We start from the raw sequence: 20,783 nt of genomic DNA, 5'->3' as shown, positions 1-20,783 counted from the left end.
TTTGGTGTCACTCTACTTCTAAAATAGGTAATAAAGCTGCCTCCATAAGATTTATTATTATTATTCCAGGGATGTAAATTGGATAAAATAGGGAGAAGAAGCAACAAATATGAGGCACATCCATTATTACTTAACCAAGGGAAGTTGGACACTGCCCTGAAAAAACCAGCATCAAAAGCGTAAAACAAAAGCATGCACTGACATTGCTTTATGGTCCTTGGATGGTTATCTCGGCTCTCCTGCATGCAGTGTATTGCTGACAATATGTTTTTCCAAATTTTTATTTCACTCTAAAGATAGTCCCGGAAATAAGTTAATCATTTCTTCTGGAAGAAATTGAAATTAATGTTACTCTTGAGGATCGGGAGAGAGCAGGTGAAACCCGGAAAACATAATGTGCTTCATATGGTCGGGAATCCAATACCAAACCAATCATGTTTTGGCATCTGAAATTAAATCTTATTGTTCCTATTTGTAATAGTGTTTCCTCTCCTATACTGCCTCTGTGCCTTGAATAAATGAGGGCGCTCACAGTTGAACTGATTGCTATGGTTACAGGCAATCTGTGTTACATCTCAAGGAAGTGAAAAAAAGGGTAGTTTAAGGTAAACATTACCTCTCTCTTAGAGAGGACAATTCTCTCACAACTGTACTCCTGACTCAGGCTTCTGTTGAAAATATATAAAGAATGCATTAAGGCTCAGGTTCTTGCCAACCCTCCTGCCCCACTCATAAAGGCGTACCCTTGATGCCCAATCCTATTTTCACCTCTAGAGGACCAGCTACCTTGGTTTCTGGAGTTTGGAGGCTAGGAGCAGGTTTAGAGTTGCAGACACAAAGAAATGTGTGAGACCTGTAAAGTTATATTTATTATTATAACGTATTTGGTAAGAACTGGTATTGTTATTGGCACCGACCAACTGAGCCCTAATACTTCCGTTGTTGCAATAGCTAACACTAACAGCATTGGTACTTACAGTGGTGCATGCCTTTTCACAGCCATGCCTCTGTCCCCAGTGCTGGATGGGGAGTTGGGCCTTTCTGCTCCGTGGGTAAAGGGCTGGTCTCCAGGCAGTCTGTTTAGTTGGGTTCACCTCTCAAGCATGTATTGAGAGACTACTCCTGGCCAGGTGCTCTCCTGGGCTCTAGAAATGCGAAAATGAATAGGTCTTTTTCCTCTTGGAGAGTTGTCAGATAATCAGTATCTTTCCAAAGATGAAGAGTGGGCTATGAAAGACTTCTTTAGAGGAGTTTTGTTTTGTTTTGTTTTGGTTTGTTTGTTTAGGTTTTCCAAAGGACTTGACTGGCTGACAGCAGTTTTTCTGTTAAGAGAAAGGTTGCAGGTGTAAGACACCATAATTGGCTCTAGATGTTTTAATGATCCTACAGGCTCAAGCTAGAATCCTATTTCTTACTCGATACATTTTTCTACGTATTTTAGCCCATATTTCATGTTTCCATGTGTCTCTCCTTTTAGTTTATTTTTTCCTTTGTTCTCTTTTTGCCTTCTTTAAGATATATTTATAGATGATTTTAACCCCATTTTCTCTCTTAGTTTAGATAATTCCTTGATAATTATAGCTCTGTTGAAATTGGAATTGAAATAGGGAAATTAATGTTGTAATTCATTACTAATGAGTTCATACTTTTCTTTGCATAAGAAAGATATTAATGGCATGAACTAAGCTGACTGGCTTTGCTCTCTGGAAGGAAGAGGTTTTATTTCTTGGTTACAAATCCAGCTTTGGGCAAATGTTTCTGTTTTGCACAAAGCATATTTTAAGCCTGATTCTGTTGTGCAGGAGGTGATCCAAGGAAAGCTCAGTGTTTGAAGTAAATTGGTCAGTCCCAGATCTTGATTGAGCTTTATTCATTCTTCTTCTGTTGGTTTACAGTGGTCTGGTCTGTTCGCTAGCAAAATATCAGTATTTAAACGAATATGGACAGAGAATCTTGCTGTTCTGACAGTGAACGACAAGAAGCCATCAAGAACTGGACACATATTCCAGAAATTTAGCTTCCATTTCAGAAGTCAGAGATTTTTTTTAAAGTTTATTTATTTAATTTGAAGGTGCGGGCAGAGAGAGAGAGAGAGAGAGAGAGAGAGAGAGAGAGAGAGAATACCAAGCAGGCTCTGCACTGTCAGTGCAGAGCCCAATGAGGGGCTTGACTTATGAAACAGATCTTGACCTGAGCCAAAATCGAGTTGGATGCTTAACTGACTGAGCCATCTAGGAGCCCCAGAATTTAAAGATTTTTAAAGAGCTACCTAGGAGAATTTTAATATTGATGTAAGAATTTTCAGCACATTTAACATTCATGCCAGTTACCTTTCTTTGCCAAAGTGGAATACTTTCTCTTTCTTTCTTTCTTTCTTTCTTTCTTTCTTTCTTTCTTTCTTTCTTTCTTTCTTTCTTTCTCTCTCTCTCTCTCACACACACACACATACACACAAATACTATCAAGCATCTTATAAAGCAACCCAATGTGAAATTTACTCCTGGCTAGTCTACATGAACGGAAAGTAGTTGGCAGGGATTCACTTCCAAGGAAGCTTTATAGAGATGTTTGGCTTTATGGGACAAAATTTTCAGGGAGGTTTGCGGAAATGATCGAAGATTGGGCATAATGGCTTGGTGGGTATTGAAGCAACTATGAGGAGACATTTAATATAATATGAATAATAATGTAGCATTTAACAGTCCCCAAACATCAACACAGGAGAAATCTATATTAAGCGCCTGAAGTTATATATTACAGTTTCCCAAAATGAGCTCTTGAGCTGTGCCCTAGCTGTTTTAAAATTAAAACGGAAATAGTGCGTCCCTTCTTCATTATTTCATTGCTTAAGCCGGGAGGACTTAGATGCCTTCCTTGAATATGGAATTCTTTCCAACACTCCAACAAATTGAAGGAGATTATGGGTTTGGTGTGCATGCTGGTCAACCAGCCGTATCCTCTACAGGTTCTTTTAAATATTTTGTTTTTCTCCAGAGATTTTATTTCTGACTCTCAATTTGTAATGTGGACATTGGCTAGGTATCCCCAAATTGAGAGTAGGTAGCTGAAATATTCTAAAACAGGCAAACAAAAAAAGAAGCCTGAGCTGTTTTGTTTGTTGGTTTGAAAGGGGGATTGTTTTATGTTTTCCACCAAACACTCCCCATTTTCCTCATCCCCTGAGTAGCCATAAAGGGTGACTTTCTCTTTATAAATTAGATGCGTGTCTTAAAACTTAATTAAATACCCATGCAAACTAGGCTTTTTCTTTTTAAAAAAATTTTTTTAATGTTTACTTATTTCTGAGGCAGAGAGAGACAGAGCATGAGTGGGGGAGGGTCAGAGAGAGAGGGAGACACAGAATCAGAAGCAGGCTCCAGGCTCTGAGCCGTCAGCACAGAGCCCAACGCAGGGCTCAAACTCACAAACCGTGAGATCATGACCTGAGCCGAAGTCGGTCGCTCAACCGACTGAGCCACCCAGGTGCCCCACAAACTAGGCTTTTTCTTCCTGGTTTTATGTATGTACTATTTCTTTAATCTTTCCTTTTTTGGTTTCACTTGCCTCTGCAATCATGTATAAAACCAGAATTCCAATCAATTTTTAATGGTGTCATTTTGACGAAAGGACAGAATCCTACTTTTCATATAGCTGTTCTTTTTCTTTAAGTTTTATTCATTTATTTTGAGAGAGACAGAGGTAGCATGAGTAGGGGAGGGACAGAGAGAGAGAGAGAGAGAGAGAGAGAGAGAGAATCCCAAGCAGGTTCCATGCTGTCAGCACAGAGCTCAAACTCACAAACTGTGAGATCATGACCTGAGCGTAAACAGTCCGCCGCTTAGCCCACTGAGTCACCCAGACACCCCTCATGTAGCTATTCCTAACACCTAAGTCTTTGAGTAACACATTCATAGAAGAGACAGTTCTGTTAAAAAGGTACTTAGAGACCAGACAATAGATTAAAATTCTAGAACTGAAACTTCCATTAGATGTCTGACAAGGTGGTAAACTTTTCCAGGTCTCTGTTTTCTCATTCTGACAAATGAGAATGTTGTGCGAGATGTTTTTGCATTTTTAAACCCTATTCTATGGTCTGGAGATTTATAATCCCCAGATAGTGATTAAAATAATTAAAATTCTCTATTCTTAATCAAAGCACTATCACTATATTAACTAAGATGTTAGAAGGATACCTTTATGAAAGGAATATTCTTAATTCAGTCAATCTAAGGCTTTCAAGAATTTCACATTAATATTTCAAATTGAAGAGCCATTCACTTCAAACTAAAAGAAAACATTTCTAAAAGGGCTGTGGTGAGTAGTATTTGGAATTTGTGGACATCTGGGATGAATCCTCTTCCACCTTTTCATTGCTCTTCTTCCCACCCCAGGAATCCCAAAGCCAGCATGCTCTTGAACTTTGTATTTCTGGCCTGTAAATACATAGGTAATGGAGTCAGAGTATTCACTCTGAAACTCCCATGATCATAAGATTTTTGAAGTATTTTTTATAACAACAACAAGGACCCATCTCTATTAAAAATAATATTTTAAAAGAGCACTATAGAATTTTTAAAAGAGATATCTTAAATCAGTAATTATTGTTAAAGGAAATCTTAAAAGCTGATAGTAAAATACGTGGCCTCTATTTGCTAGAACAGAATTCCTTGCATTATAATATTTGGAAAAAAAGAAAATCTGGTTTAGTTTACACTCATATTCAAAAAGTGTTCATTTGTAACCTTCCATGTGCCAGGTGCCCTGGCAGTGGCTTGCTTGATTTTCATCTAGTTTAATCCTAACAGTGATACTATAGACAAAAACCAAAAAGTATTATATATGTTTTTTTTCAGATTATGAAAGTGAGCATCAGTAAATTTACTTGCCCAAGGATTTAAATTGAGTCCTTTGGCTCTAACTATCAAAAACAACCATCATCTGAATAGCTTTTTCCTCAAGAAATTAAATTGTTCAAGTTCTCATCATTACTAATTGTATGCTAACTAAGTATTATCTAAGGGAAACTTTACACTAAAAAAGACAAATAATTCAGAATATCAAACAGCCAGATGATCTCTTGCAATTATAGAAGTTGTATGTAAATGGATTCATTTGTGTGGGCACTCTCCTTATGGGTTTGCCCAAGCCATAGTAATTTGCTTAGCTGCCCTTTTTTTTGATAATGTAAAGATAAACATCAACCCATATCTCAGCAATTACTGGATTAAATAAATCCATATCAATTTGGATTTATCTTTAGACCACTATGGAAAATACTACAATTATTATACAGTTGATCGTTGAACAATGTGTAGACTCCCCCATACAGTCAAAAATCTGCATATAACTTTTGACTCCCCCCATAAATGAATCCTATGACTGGAAGCTTTACTGATAACATAAATGGTTGATTAACACATATTTTGCATGTGATAATGTATTATAGATTCTTATAATAAAATAAGCTACAGAAAATATCATTAATAATATCATAAGGAGGCAAAAATACATTTATATTACTGTACTGTATTTATTAAAATTTTTAAATGTTTATTTTTGATAGAGGGAGAGTGCATGTGGGGGAAGGCAGAGATAGAGGGAGACACAGAATCTGAGGAAGGCACCAGGCTCTGAGCTGTCAGCTCAGAGCCCAATGTGGTGCTCAAACTCACGAACCATGAGATCATGACCTGAGCTAAAGTTGGAGGCCTAACCAACTGAGCCACCCAGGTGCCCCTAGTACTATACTGTATTTGTTGAAAAATGTCTGTGTTTAAGTGGACCAGTACAGTTAATGTCCTTGGTGTTCAAGGGTCAACTGTAGTTTTATATTTTAAGAGATCAGCTCATCTTGGATATTGAAAGTTGTATGATATTAAATCTATGTCTTGGAACATGGTAAAGTTGTTATAGAAGATGTGTTTGTCTACTTTTCAAAGTTCAAAATAAGGAAATATTTTTTTCTGATTTACATGAAAAAGTTAATAAAGCTTTACAATTTTAAAATCTCTTTTAACAAAGAACTCAGAAATCAGTGCCAAAGTTCCTCCTTTAACATCCAAAAATGTCCAAAAGAGTGGGCTCTAGATTGATTTGCTTCTCTTTAAGCCTGTCTGATTGATTAATGAGACATTTTCAAAGGGAGAAATGTCTTGCTGTGTGGTTTTTCCGGGCCCTGCCTGGAGGAAGTAAACCTTGGAGGGAGCGGTTTATCAGAAAGAAGAATGAAGGTTTTCACCAGCCTTGTGTCTACTATTCAGCACCTTCTTGATCACTGGAACCAAAGTGCTGGGAAAACCTGGATACTCTGATGTGGACACGCAGGGCCATATGCTCACTGTCTAGTCAGAAGGGAATAATCCTTTTCCTTGTATCCTCATGCAGAGGCATGGACCACCAGTGTGATGGGAAGAAAACAAGTTACAACTTAAAAAACAAAACAGAAACAGATACCTTAATTAAATGTGATTTAATAGAAAGAAATTCATATTCATTAGCATACCATAATTGTAGCTTATTTCCCTGCCAGCAAGAAAACTGATCTCAAGCAAAGTTTACCCATTCAAGAAGACTGAATGTACTCTTATCCTTGACTGATTGCAACTTGGATTGAGATGAAGCTTATTCATCAAAAAACCTCAGCTAAGACGGTAATCTTTCCATCTTTTCAAATACCTGCCTGATGCTTCATAGGGTGACCTCATAAAAGTTTGATCCTCTACATACATATTTCTGTATCCCAAAGGACTGTGGGAAACAAGAATAAACCAAGATATCTCTTACTTTCATTGAAACCTGAACAGGAAAGATTTGAAGGAATACCACTCTTTCTGGGTCTTTTCAGGGAATCAAAGAAAGAAAACAAAACAAAAACAAAAACACATACCTCTAGGTTCAGTCATCCTCCTGTTTAAATCTCTGAGAATGGCCTCACTGATCTCCCCTATTCCCCAGGAAACACCTGCCCCTCCAGTTGGCTCTTTGTTGGTTAATAACAGTGTGTCAAGGGGAAATAGCATTTCCTCTGTGTTAGATGTTTCTTTGTTAGAGCTGTATCACGTTTAGGCATTTTTCTTTCATTTCTTTTTTTTTTTTTTTTTGATGGAGGAAAAATGCAGGATGATGAGAAAGCACTGATTGACATCACCAGATTACCTTTGAATTATAAAGCCATTCCAGTCGGATCACTAAGGCTTGAATATGCCTTAGGCTCAGAGACTTAATTGGAGTTTTCTCTTGCAGTTCCATTTTCTTCTTGAAGGGTTACAGAATTAGAGCTAATAGATAGAGAAAGGGTATTCCAGAACATTACATTTAATTTGGTGAGATTGTCCATTTTGTAATATTCATGTCTTTCAGCCCCTTCACGTGCACTTCTGTTGATGCTTCAGTTGTTTTTTTTTTTTTGGGGGGGGGGGTGTGATGCACATAATTCCATTATCAAATTTACTTTCTTTCCCCTACAATGTCTTTTCCATTTTGGAGTTGTAGGAGATTATGCTCATTTTTGTTTTTAAACTACATAATCATTGGTTTGGGGGTAATAATGCTTACAAGTATACTTTTTTAATATAGCAAAACTTTGGTATGATGGTATTTACCAAAAACTTCTTGGGGACTGTAAGAATGAAGATTTACACCAAGTAGGTTCCCTTTCATCCCTTTGTTTCCAGTGACATTTGAAGCCCCCAGCTTATAGTTATTAATCACATTGCTGATGGCTTTGTCTTTCAACTACTCTCCCTCTACTATAGATTCTGTGGTCATCTTTATTCCATACAGAGGAATGAGGAATTTTTGTGATGCAGTAACTTGAAGTTCCAAGTGATTGAAAAACACAAAGAAGAATTAATGAATCTAGGTTAACGTAACACAATAAATAGTTTCTTTTTTTTTAAGTTTCTTTTTTTTAAGTTTATTTATTTATTTTGAGAGAGAGAGGGAGAGAGAGAGAGAGATCCCAAGCAGACTCCATGTTGTCAGCACAGAGCTTGATGTGGTACTCAAACTCACAAACCATGAGATCATGACCTGAGCCAAAATCAAGAGTTAGATACTTAACTGACTGAGCCACCCAGGTGCCCCTCTTTTTTTTTTTTAATGAGGCAAAAATAACTAATTTTCCTCCAAAATAAATTGGGTCAAAATGACAAAAGGATCAAAATACAGAATTCATGAGTTGGCCTGGAAAATACAAAGACAGACCAATAAAAATGAAGACCTGATCCCTGTCCTCATGGAACTTATGGTGTAAGGGGGGAACATACATTATTCAGATAATTACAAAAAACAATTATCTATAAACACAATAAGTGCTACAAAGGAAATCACGAATTAAGAAGGATTTTTATATTTTAAAATGACTGAGAAAATCAAAAGAAGAAGAATGTTCTGTGACATGTAAAAATTATATAATATTTCAAATTTCACTGTCCATAACTATGGTTTAATCTGAATGCAGTCATCCTCATTTGCTGATGTACCATGTATGGCTCCTTTTGCATTTTAGTGGCAGAGTCGAGAAGTTGTCACAAAGACAAAATGGTTCACAAAGCCTAAGACATTTACTATCTGGCCTTTTACAGAGAAAGTTTATAGACCCCTGTTCTAAGGGAATGAATTAAAAGTTGGTTTTGTTCCCGTGGTCAAGGAAAACCTTGGTTGCAATACTCATAAAAATAGAGTCCCTAGAGGTTGTAGACCTTACTTCTATAGAAATTGCAAATACTACAAGAACTGAATAAATGGAAATAGAAGAAAATTAAGGGAATTTTTCAGGAAATCCGGTTTGATCAAGGAAGAAACCAAGGCTATATATTTGTGTTATTTTAATAAATTTGCACTTTTTTTCTCCTAAACCTTTTTATCTACCTATCTGAATGTGTGTGTGTCTGTGTGTGTGTGTGTGTGTGTGCATATATATATATATATATATATGTACATTTACATATATGTATAATGGAGTCTAATTTTGACTTTTTATTTCTCACTTATAAGGTTCAACCTCTAATAAGTGAAATTGGTTAGCAACTGTTAGATATTACCAGTCTCACTGAATCATTATTTAAATATGCTTATGGTTATGCCATTTGTTGGTTTTAACTTAATGAAAGGAAAGTATGAGAAGTTAGAGAAATGATATAAATATCGATTTTGGAGTCATGGGTCTAAATAACCTTCAACAAGTTATCCTCTTTTAGCTTTTATTTTTTTTTTACTCTGAAATCAGTATATCATTACCTCATATTGTTATGAAGATTAGATAACGCATCTAAAATGTTTGGCACCGTGCCTAGTACCTAGACATGCACCTTAAATGCGTTATTTTTATTGTCATTATCATCACCTTTACACTAAGCTTCTTGAAGTCGGGAACATGTCTCATTTGTCTTTAAATTCCCATTGTCTATTACATAGTAGGGGCTCAAATTTGTTAAGTGAATAAGCTATATTTATCACTTATATTTCAAAACTTCTGTAAAACAATTTTTCTTTATTTAAAAATAATAGTATCTGAATTCTAAAGAACAAAAGCAATATTTGGCTTTTGGCAACACTTGCAGAGAAATAACATATTAAACAGGTCATTAGAATATAAGAAGTTAGGGGTTCCTGGCAGGCTCAGTCAGTGGAGCATGAGGCTCTTGATCACAGTGTCATGTGTTCAAGTCCCACATTGTATGTTTACTTAAAAACAAAATAAAATCTTATAAAAAAAAAAAAAAAGAATAGGGGTTCCTGGATTGCTTAGTTGGGATAAACATCCCATTCAGTTTTGGCTCAGGTTTGTGGGATCAAGACCCATGCTGGGATCCTCAATGACTGCTTGGGATTCTCTCTCACTCTCTATTCCCCTCCTCCACTCATGTATTTGTGTACATGCTTTCTCTCTCAAAATAAATAAACTTAAAAAAGAAAAAGAACATAATAACTGAATTAAAATCTGCACTAGAGCTTTGTAAATGCAGAATTGATGCTGAAAAAAATCAAATCAGTGGGGTGAAGAGGAAATTGTGAGAAGTTCACCAATGCATATTTTTATGCAAAGAAATGAAAGTGATGAGATCAAGACACAATAAATAAGAAAGTCAAACTTCAGCTACTGATAATACCTGAAGGAGACAACAAAACAACTGGGAATGAAACAGTTATCAAAGATATACTGGATGAAAAATGTTTCGAGCTAAAGAAGTATCCATTGAGCTTGCTTATTTCTATTTTTTAGTTCTTCCTGTAACCCTCAGATCTTTCTACCTTGCTTATCTTACTTGTACAAACACATAAAAGTTTCTGAGACTTGGTTATGCAATAGGAGTATAGCTTTCATAATTTTGGAATAGCTGGGATGCTTTTAAATTTTATTTGTATACTGAGAACAAACTGAGGGTTGATGAAGGGTGGGAGGGAGGGGAGGGTGGGTGATGGGTATTGAGGAGGGCACTTTTGGGATGAGCACTGGGTGTTGTATGGAAACCAATTTGACAATAAACTTCATATATTGAAAAAATAAATAAATAAATTTTATTTGTATAAAAGCCAATCCAAGTTTAAACACAGATAACTAAATTCTTACCTAGGTTGATTTAAAAATTTGAGTTAAGTTTGAATTAAATTTTAACTAAAGCATTAGATAAAGCATTGCTTAAAGATGGATAGTAGTGGTAAAATGTGTGTCCCATTTAGGCATCTAAAATATTAACCATGAAAGTCATTAATGAAGCTTGATAATACATATGAGCTTAATAAAATATCTGTTTAACAACACTTCCTAGCTTGGGAAAAGGTAGGCTATAAAGGTGAATAACACAAAATTCTTGCCATCAGAGAAACTGATAACATGGTTGGAAAGAAAAATGTGTGCAAGAATAAATAAATGAACAAAGAAAGGATCATTAGAAGTATAAAACATGGTTTGAATATGTAATCAAGAAGATTCAAAATTTCAGAATAGACTATTAGTTATATGAAAGGGGCCATTTTAAAGCATCAGTCAGGGTTACAATTGATTTAAAAAAATTCTTTAGGTTCTGGAGACCTGAAATGACTTTGATAAAAAGAGCTGATTTAAACCTTGTCACAGTGGGACTGTTGTTTTTGGATCATTGTTATCTATCTTGGAATGGAGCCATTTGATCTGTTTCTCCTCTGATTCTACCTCTTCTGGGCTCTCCCTTCCTCTTCATCATCATAATAATATCTGTCATTTATTAGATTGTTTTAAAGTAGTGGCTAATATTTGCATATTCACTATTCTGTGCTGGGTACTATCTCAAGTGTATAATTTAATAATCCACATGCTTTACTCAACAATCCTCGTAACAGCCTGAGGAAGTAGATACTATCTGTATTACCATTTTTCAGATATGGAAACTGAAGCAAAGAGAATTCAAATAACTTGTCCAAGGTTGCAACTTAAAAATGGTAAGGCTTGGATTTGAACCCAGGCAGCCTATCTCTAGACTTTGCGATCTTAATTGTTATGCTGCACTATGACCAAGCCCTGCAATTGGTATTATGGTAATCTTCATAAGAACCTGCCAAGATAGAGATTATTATTTTTATTTTCACAGGTTAAAACTGAATACTCATTGAATCTCTTAAAGTCATAGCGTTAGTAAGTGACAAAGCGGGACACAAACCCAAACCCAGGTTTGGATAAATCCAGTGCCTATTTTCATTATCTAGTATTATCTTTTATTAGATTTTAGATAAGACACCCTCTAAGCAAGAATTTCAACCTAAACAAACAATTCATATAGTATGAATATGTAATATAGATAGGTTATTTTAGAGAGATGATTTTCTTATAGGAGATCTATTTTTAAACAGATTTTCAAAAGCAGATATTTATGGGTAGAAATACATTTAATACTTGATAACAAAGACTTTTGCTTATAAATGCAGGATTGAAAAAGGCACATGTTTCTTAGCTTGCTCTTAAAGAGGACGATTAAGAACAACAACAACAAAATTCATCTTAATATGTTATACCACACTCAACTTCAGCTACAGTAATTTTAGAGCAAATGAACTGTTAGACTTTTTACTATATTCTGTTATCTGATATTAGAAAACTCCCTTGTATAAGTGACATATACAAATAAAGGGAATTAGCATTTAAATCACCAGATCAAGTCTAACAAAGCTTGTATATATTCATAGGAGTGGTTTCCATGAAGAATAGAGTGTTGCATCAAGAAGATAATTGGACCAGTGTTCTTGAATCTTGTGTAGGTGATTTTGACAAGAAACCTTCATGTAGATTTGAAACCAATGACCTAGGAAGATGTGTGCTTTGAGTTTTTCCAGAGACAATGAAGTATGTAAGCTGTCATCATTTTCGCTTGGAGGCTACTCGTGTCATGGACTACCCATTTGTATGACAGCTAGCTGACATTAAGTTATCTGTGGTGAACTGGATGAAACCAACTGGTCTGCCATACAGAATGATCCTTTAGTTTCACATTTTGGTCATCATTTTTCTAACTGACGGATCTGTTTAATTAATCTCCCAATTTGGTTTATTCACCTTGGCTATTTTATGTGATTATGAATAAGTTTTTCAATCTCAACCCTTTTTTATGGATAAAAAAAGCAACATACTACTTTTGCTTTTATTTTGTGTCTTTGAATAGCAATTTGAATTACCACTTTTTTTGAAGTGTCAGGTAAAAGTGTTACAAAAGGATTTTTTTTTTTTAAGAAACCACAGTTTGCCTGTTCAAGTTTGAGCCAACTCAAGTTCTTTGGGTAAAAGCCAACTCAAAATAGATCTCCAGTTCCTGACATGAAAACAGCATATAAAGGTAAGAAATTTAAGACCACCTAGTGATTTTTAATATCACAGGGAAAAGTTTAGTTGATTTTTGCTATCTTTTTCCCTTTAGAAAAAGATTTAAAATGCTAATAAAACCCAGTCCAGTCTTCCTTTGAGAATGAAAAAGGAAATGGGGGCACGGTACTCATTTAATGATGGATATATGAAAATGACAGCATCTTAGGGAACAAGAGAAATGATGTAAATCTTTTAAAATGAGGATATTAAAGACTTTTTCTTGACATGCTAAAGGCAATGTGTACCGGGAATAATTATAATGCCTACAAGAAGGTAAAAAGCTAACTTGGTTTGCTGGAATAAGTATTATTGGGATGTACCTTTTTTTTCTGATGGGCTCAAATAAATGACTAAATATATGCTAAATATTGATTTTTTAAAAATACACATTTTTATTTACTAGATGGTTCTTTTTTGAAAAGATTATATGTGCCTTCCCTTCTTGGAACATTTTGTTTATTCTATTTTTTTCCTTCCTAGTTTCACAATGCCATTGGTTTACTCCCACTCTTCCTCCATCTCACGTGTTCCCAATACACAGAGTTTTGTGATGCCCCTCATTAAACACAACACACGGTTATGTAGATTGGAGGTTCAGTTGTTCTAAGTACCGTTTTTGTAGCATTACGGATATTGCTAGTCTTTTGTGTGGGGTCTCTGAGATCTGTGCTTGTCTGAGCTTTTGCGCAATCTGTCATGATCTTAAAGATGGTAAAACAGGAAGAGAAAAAATTTGAACTAAATTTCAGCTATTTAAAAGCAAGTGCTTTTCATGTCCTTAACTTCTATCTGAAAAATTTCCTATTAAAAGCTTGCCCTTGGGGCGCCTGGGTGGCTCAGTCGGTTAAGCGTCCGACTTCAGCTCAGGTCACGATCTCGCAGTCCTTGAGTTCGAGCCCCGCGTCAGGCTCTGGGCTGATTGATGGCTCAGAGCCTGGAGCCTGCTTCGGATTCTGTGTCTCCCTCTCTCTCTGCCCCTCCCCCGTTCATGCTCTGCCTCTGTCTCAAAAACAAATAAAACGTTAAAAAAAAAATTAAAGCTTGCCCTTGATTTCACTCTACCTAAAAATTCCCTTAAGACCAACTCGTAGTTGTAAAGTTAAAAAAAATAACAAACATGATGATGACATAGTTACTCTTAAAAAAAGGAGCAGAGGTTATTGAATACAAAATATTTAGTGTACTCTCTATGCAAAATTGTAGTCTTACTTTGTCCTACAATATGTGCCACATTTTTCTGTGAGTTGGCATATTCAGTTTTAGGTGGTGCCTAAAACATGAACAGGTAATGTTGATAAATAAGCTTGAAATCACACTCCAAAATTAGATGAAGAGCTCATGTAACCCATTTATGCTGGAGGAACCAGGGAATGAGAAGAAGGTACATACAAGGAACAGTGCTCACTACTATTCCTGTGCGCATTCAGGATTTGCAATTGGTGGAGTGGCCAGATCAGGGGAGGGCTGACAACTGCTCTCCCATCCCTCCTACTTCACAGCAGATTTTGTAGGTTTAAGTTTGCATTGTATCAGAGCTTCGCTAATTGTTATTTCTAGCTGAATAGCACTCAGCTTGACCCAGGTGTGAGTACATTAGAAGGGAACAGAGGCAGGGTGTAAACAGAAGAGCATCATTATTCTCTCAATTTGCATATGTGTAATAATTACACACTTTGGGAGGAGAATTGGAAGGAACATTATTATATTCCTTTGTGAGTGCTTCTCAATTTTCTTACTTCTAATAGGTATACTCTTTCACCTTTGGAAAATTCTTGATGCCATAACTCTTTATCCTTTGCTTTCCTTTGGGATATAATTATTGGCAGTTGACAAAACTTTCACATTGGATTTCAAGTTGAAGAAAGTCATTTAAGTAAGCTTAACCAATGTACTCACTTTCACTAAATATTTTTTAATTAGTTATTTCAATAAAAAGGCCCATGTTTAAAATATTATCAATGAACTGTCATACATTAGCCAGAGAGATTCTCCCTGGCATGAGTCCAGGCTTGTCTTTACAAGTGAAAAGAGAACATTTTGTATTCTACCTGCCAGGTGAGAATCTGAGTCATACCTCCCAAACTGGTGTTTTTGGAGGCAGAGAGCCAAAGAGAAATTTAAAATGTAGCAGTTTTTCCTTCTTAATATAATGCATAAAATATTGACAGAATGTGTAATATGGATGGTTTTTAATTTCAAGTTCTGGTTATAAAGTTCTAATAAACGATCGAGAAGAACACTAGCTAATTTAGAACATAATTCTTGGAGGAGTGTGTTATGCCCCAGGGCTTTGGCTTTGGAGAGACCTTTGACAATATTTAGCATTTCTTCATTGAAACTATTGAATAGCACAATCTCAGTAGCTTTGTGTTAGGATATTTCATTTTGTAAAACCATTCCTTCTCTTATTAGCATTCCCAAGCTTTTATAGTGGTTATAGGATGTGATTGGATTAATAAAAGGTTTTCTAGAAGACTACTCAATTCATTAATAGAATTTTTGTCATAAAAATTAGCATTTAAAAAATTGTATTTTGAAACAATTGAACATAATGAATGAGTTAAATAGAGTATGTATTTTTAAACTAACATTTTGTTATGGTTTTGAAATTCAAAACTTCACTTTTTTGAAGTAATAATGCATTTGGTGAGTCTGTTGCTTAAATTATTTACTATTCTTATCCATGCTATAATCAAACTTCAACAGTTAAAAATATTCGTACTGCTATTCACTATTATTATGGGAGTCTCAGATTCCCATATAAACTGTATAAGCACCTAATTCTTCCTGTTTTCATTGTGATACTACTAATCTAATTCCAGTTGCAGTATGTGCTTTTTTCCAACACTACCAAGCAATTAACTAAATTCTGATACTAACCACCTGGAGATGGCATTAGATCCCACAGGTTAAGAGCTCAGTCTCCTAAGATGCTCCTTCCCCCTACCTTCAGACACAATTACAAGTCCTGGTTGTCACCTGTGCTCCTGACTAACTGGCTACAGGTCAGAAGTCTCAACAGCTCCCTCCTTGGGTTTGGCTAGTTTGCTAGAGGGTCTCACAGAACTCAAAGAAATATCTTAGTTATTAGATTGTGATTACTGGTTTATGATAGAAGGATGTAACTCGGGAATATCCAGGTGGAAGAGATGCATAGGAAGAGGTGTGGGGGAAAGGATGGAGCATCCATGCTCTCCCAGCACACCTCTCTCTCAACACCTCTGTAAGTTTACTAATGTGGAAGCCCTCCCAACACTGTACGTTTGGGTTTTTATGGAGGCTGCATTACATAGGCACAATGGATTAAATCATTGGCCATTGGTGATTGGACCTCTCTTCTGGGGGAGGGGTTTAGGCAGAGTTGAAAGTTCCAACCCTATAATCATAAAGGTTGGTTACAAGGGCAAGCAGTCACCATCCTTGGGTGCTTCCTAAAGGTCACCTCACTAATACAACCAAATACACCTTTATCATTCTCATCACAGGAAATTCCAAGAGTTTTAGGAGCTGTGTGCCAGAAACTGGACAATGACAAAATATATATTTATCATAAATTACACCATCACAGGTACTTCGGCCCACACTTATTTATTCTTCTTTAGAAATCTTATTTCAACTCAAACATCACAGCCCAGTAAGGAATCAAGTTTGTTTTCCATTGTCTGCATCAATGACAGATCATTCTTCTCAGGTTCTGTAATTCTTGCCCTGGTTAAATTGTAGGCTCCCTATCGCCTATAGCTTTAGACCAAGAATTGGCCTGCCCTTCAAAGTCTTCTATTACATGACCCCACTCTACTCGTCCAAACTTGACTCTTGTGACTCTTCTACAGGAAACACAGACCTTCAATAAAGCAAGCTATTCACTGCCCTTAGAGTATCATATATACATCTGTACATGCATACTTCTGTTCTACATTTTCCCCAGCCTTCATCGTGCTTCCTCTCCCTTTACATATTCTTATCACCTTATTAAATTCAATTCAAAAACCACTTTTTTCTCTATGTATCTTCACATGAATTCTGCTCCTAGCTCTCCCTCTCCTCACTTTGGATTTCAGTAGCATTCACTGTTGACCCAATAACATTCACCAGGCAAAACATGAAACTTTAAATGTATCTTTTCTTTTCTTGGAGTCTAATAAGCTTCTTAAGGGCAAGAACTCTGTCTTACAGTCTTATTCATATACTGCACACAATATCTGCTCCAGAAAAGGCACTCATGGTTTGCTTAAATGAATAAATAAATAAATAAATAAATAAATAAGAGTAGAGGAAGGAAAGAAAGGGGGGAAGGGTGCGAGGGAGGGGAAAAACGGAAAGAAAAAGAGGGTGATTGACTGATCTCTTGTGTCATCAGCAGAAAAATAAATTTTTGAAAGATGAGGGCTATACCTTTGTGTCAAAGAAACCATAAATATACATCACAGAATTGTAAATGCTAAAATATTCATTCATTCAATAATTATCCAGTAAGTTACTCCTCTTCTGTCCTCCATGAGGGAATTTTTCCCTCTGTAATCATAGAAAGTACATCCCTGCTTTTCGCCTTATCACCTCAACATTTTGGAAAATAACATAGTTCCTCACTAGTTTTTGGAAGTCCATGTTAGTTATGTTGTCCATGTCTGTACCTGCATAAAAATGTTTTCCCTCAGCTAATATTCTCAGCATTAAATAATTTTAATTAAGACCTCAAATTAGAATTTCTGAATCATCTTCTAAAGTATACATCACACATAGTTAGATAGATTATGATTATGGATGAGTCATAGTTACCATAAGCATACAGATAAGGAGAGCCTCAAAATATCCCTAATCTCTCTGTGATGATAAATACCTCCCCTTCCAGTTCCAGACAACAGCAATCTAGGCCTATACTGAAGCATATTTACAAAGGATGTATATTCTTATCTTAGTGGGCTGGTTGTATGTTTTCATTCTATATATAAAATTCTACCTGTAAAAAAATGGTCAGAGATCAGGTAGATTGCTCTGAAATCTTTCCTACCAAACCTGTATACCATATCATAACAGTTAGAATACACTCAACAGAATGTAATAGAAAACTCGAACACAAGTAAGTGGTTGAAACATTATAGTGGCCATGTTGATTAGCTTCGCAGCTCAGTGATGGCTCTCTCCATGTTTCTGCATTGCTGTCCTAGCTGGGTTGGGTAGCTCCTCTCTGCATTGCTAAAGCTCTAAGCATCACATCCTATTGATCAATGTCAGAGAAAAAGAAAGAACAATTTCTTCCCCTGGCATTAAAAAATATATTAAAAGTGAAGAATATTTTCCCACAAACATTTTCTATTAATTTTTTTCTTCTCCAATTAAAATCTGGGACCCATGTGAGCAGAGACGTTTCTGCTTTGCTCACTGCTGTTTCTCCCAGACCTAGTGTCTGCCATGTAGTGGGTATATATTTGTGGAATGAATGGATGAATGTATCTAGGTCTTATTGGCCCTGGATTGCATGCCCTTGCCCCAAACCAATCATAGACAAGGAAGATGAAACTCTATAACTCACTATGACCCTTCACAGTTTATCTGAATTAAATGGGGAAGGATAGACCCCAGAGCAAATTGTGGGCCTAACAGCAAGAAAAGGGGGCAAATGGCTATTAGGTTGACCCGCACATGGTCTTGGTAAATATCATAGCTAGCAATTTGCGGGGGGAAAGGGTATAAAAGTCAGTATTTGCAATATGTTTTCAACAAAGTAGGTTAATGAAGAAAGAAGGAAGTAGGAGATAAAAAGTATAGAATATTTTTCCAGCCTAGGAAAGGAATGAAATATTGGATGCAGTAAGGTCACGGAGTCATGCAGCTTGAGATTGTCCAATTATTCTGTATCTTTATGTATTATCTATTTAAAGCTTTATATATGCCCAATGTAGTGTTGTTTATTTAATTAAACTTCATGGTAGAACTTTGTTTCGTTTGTCCTGTTTTTCAGATATTATCACAAATGCTCAATCATGTCATTAGGAGGTATTATCCAAAGTTACCTGGAGAAATAAACTGTTTCAAATATTTTACTTTTATTTATCTTCATCAGATTTTTTCTTTCTAGATTTAGGCCTGGACATCCTGCTTAAACTGTTTAAATCCTGAATCTGCTGCCCACTGTATTTGCTACAAGTTATTATTAGAGACTTTAGTTTTGGACATTGGACAATTAGCCAGCAATCTTAGGTTTAATGGTTGAAATGATCAGTCTTTTAGCAAACTGCATTATCATTGACCTTGTAGGTTTTTTTAGCTCTTGTATACCTCCATCATGAAAGCTTTTACTAAAGACTTTTCTGCAAAATGGTAATCAGAGACTTCAGCAACATCCAGGTAAATTGATCCATCACAAACAGATAAAACAAACAGTATTTCCCCCTTTTAAATCTGTGGATGTGTCTAGAGAGTTTTGTTTTCATATAAGAAATGTTTTTGATAATCAGTCCTGAAATTCTGCAGTTTGCTAAATACACCTTGATAGAAATTTTAAAATCCATAGTCTCTTTGAATATCAGATCTTTGTCTGTTTTCTATTATGTATTTATTTCATTCTTTATGACTCCTCAAAGATTTCAAATTTGATTCAACAGTCATATTTGGTATTCTTTTAGAACTTTTGGAAAGATTTCAAACACATTTTGAAGGGCTCATTCTTCTCTTTTCTTTGGACTTTAAGGCCTCTTCACCAATACTTTGCTTCTGACAATCTGAGAATTAGTTTCCCTAATAACTAAGACAAAAGCCAATGGAAATAAAATAGTTCTCCCCTCATTGCCATGTATTAACAGGGTTCTGTCACTCCAATCTGAGGATTTCTTCCTTGAACATTCAGAATAAAATAGATGATATCCTGTAGTGATTAGACACATGGGCTTTAGAGCATGTCCACCTGGATTTAAGCCCTGGTTCTGCCACTTATTAGCACTGATCTCCTTGAGTCTGGATAATGAGGATAATAACTGTTGATTTCATAGTACTGTTATGAGCATTAAATGAGATAATGTCCAAAGGATTCTTAGCATAATACTAGACACATTGCAATTGCTTAAAGATTGTAGCAGAACTGTCATGTTAAAGAAGATCTGGCATTGGAGAGGAGGAACAAAGTTTGGGGGAGGTTTCCAACATACGACAGAAATGCAGCAGTGCTAGGAGATCGAGTATTCTGCCAGTAATCAAAGTGTTGCTTGCACGGGACATTGCACATTGCTACTTTTGTATATGGCACTTGCTATTAGAATCTACTGCAGTAGTTTAAAACTCATGAAAAGGGATGACTACATCACTTTTGAGGGTGTGTAATCCCTAAGGAGTCAGTAAACTTATATGAGCTTTGACCTTTTTTTCCTGTAAGTGCTTGGGAAGTGTCAGAGTTTGTTTTCTGTTTTTTTTTTTTTTTCTTTCCACCACCCCGCTCCCCTTGAGTTACCTCAGATGCCCTTTGGTGTGTTTGATATTTCAGGCACTACGCTTTGAGATATTCATTTTTTCTCCTCCCATTTATTCCCTCCCTTTATAAACATGAACTGTGGATCCCAGCCTGTATCTAAATGGGCTCTTTCCTTGTTGAGAGCATAGTAAGATCCATTGATCTCCAGGGTCTTCAAGTCCTCTGTGGCCAGTGTATTAAGGTGCACGCTGTGTGTTTTGTTCCCCTATAGGACCCTGCCCAACTGGGTACTCTGCAGCTTAATTAACCTTGGAGATAGACAGTGAAGCATTTGTTTAGTTTGACATTGTGGGTTTGTCAGATTTTTTTAGGGGGAATGGTAAAAATAAACATGTTATAATAATTTATGTACAAGGATGTTTATTGCAACATTATTTGTAATGGTGAAAAATTGAAAACAGACTAAATGTTTATCAACCACAGAACGGTTAAACAAATTATGGCACATCTATAAGATGGAATACTAGCTAGACTTTAAAATAA

General features: G+C 35.9%; 1 long non-coding RNA gene across 2 annotated transcripts in view; it reads left to right on the top strand.

Moving 5' to 3' along the window:
- The window catches only part of LOC122216970, a 75,834-nt gene that overhangs the window by 44,733 nt on the left and 10,318 nt on the right, over window positions 1-20,783 (top strand). Inside the window, exons 4-6 of one of the 2 annotated variants that reach the window (XR_006201215.1) lie at window positions 6,530-6,650; window positions 12,163-12,230; window positions 12,704-12,806. This is a non-coding gene — a long non-coding RNA (uncharacterized LOC122216970). Of the gene's footprint in view, window positions 1-6,529; window positions 6,651-12,162; window positions 12,606-12,703; window positions 12,807-20,783 lie in introns of those variants that run through there. The other variant, XR_006201216.1, reaches the window with a different exon arrangement.

The sequence above is a fragment of the Panthera leo genome, chromosome B1 (genome assembly GCF_018350215.1).
Source record: "Panthera leo isolate Ple1 chromosome B1, P.leo_Ple1_pat1.1, whole genome shotgun sequence".
Lineage (NCBI taxonomy): Eukaryota > Metazoa > Chordata > Mammalia > Carnivora > Felidae > Panthera > Panthera leo.
This window is presented reverse-complemented; position numbering and strand designations above follow the sequence as displayed.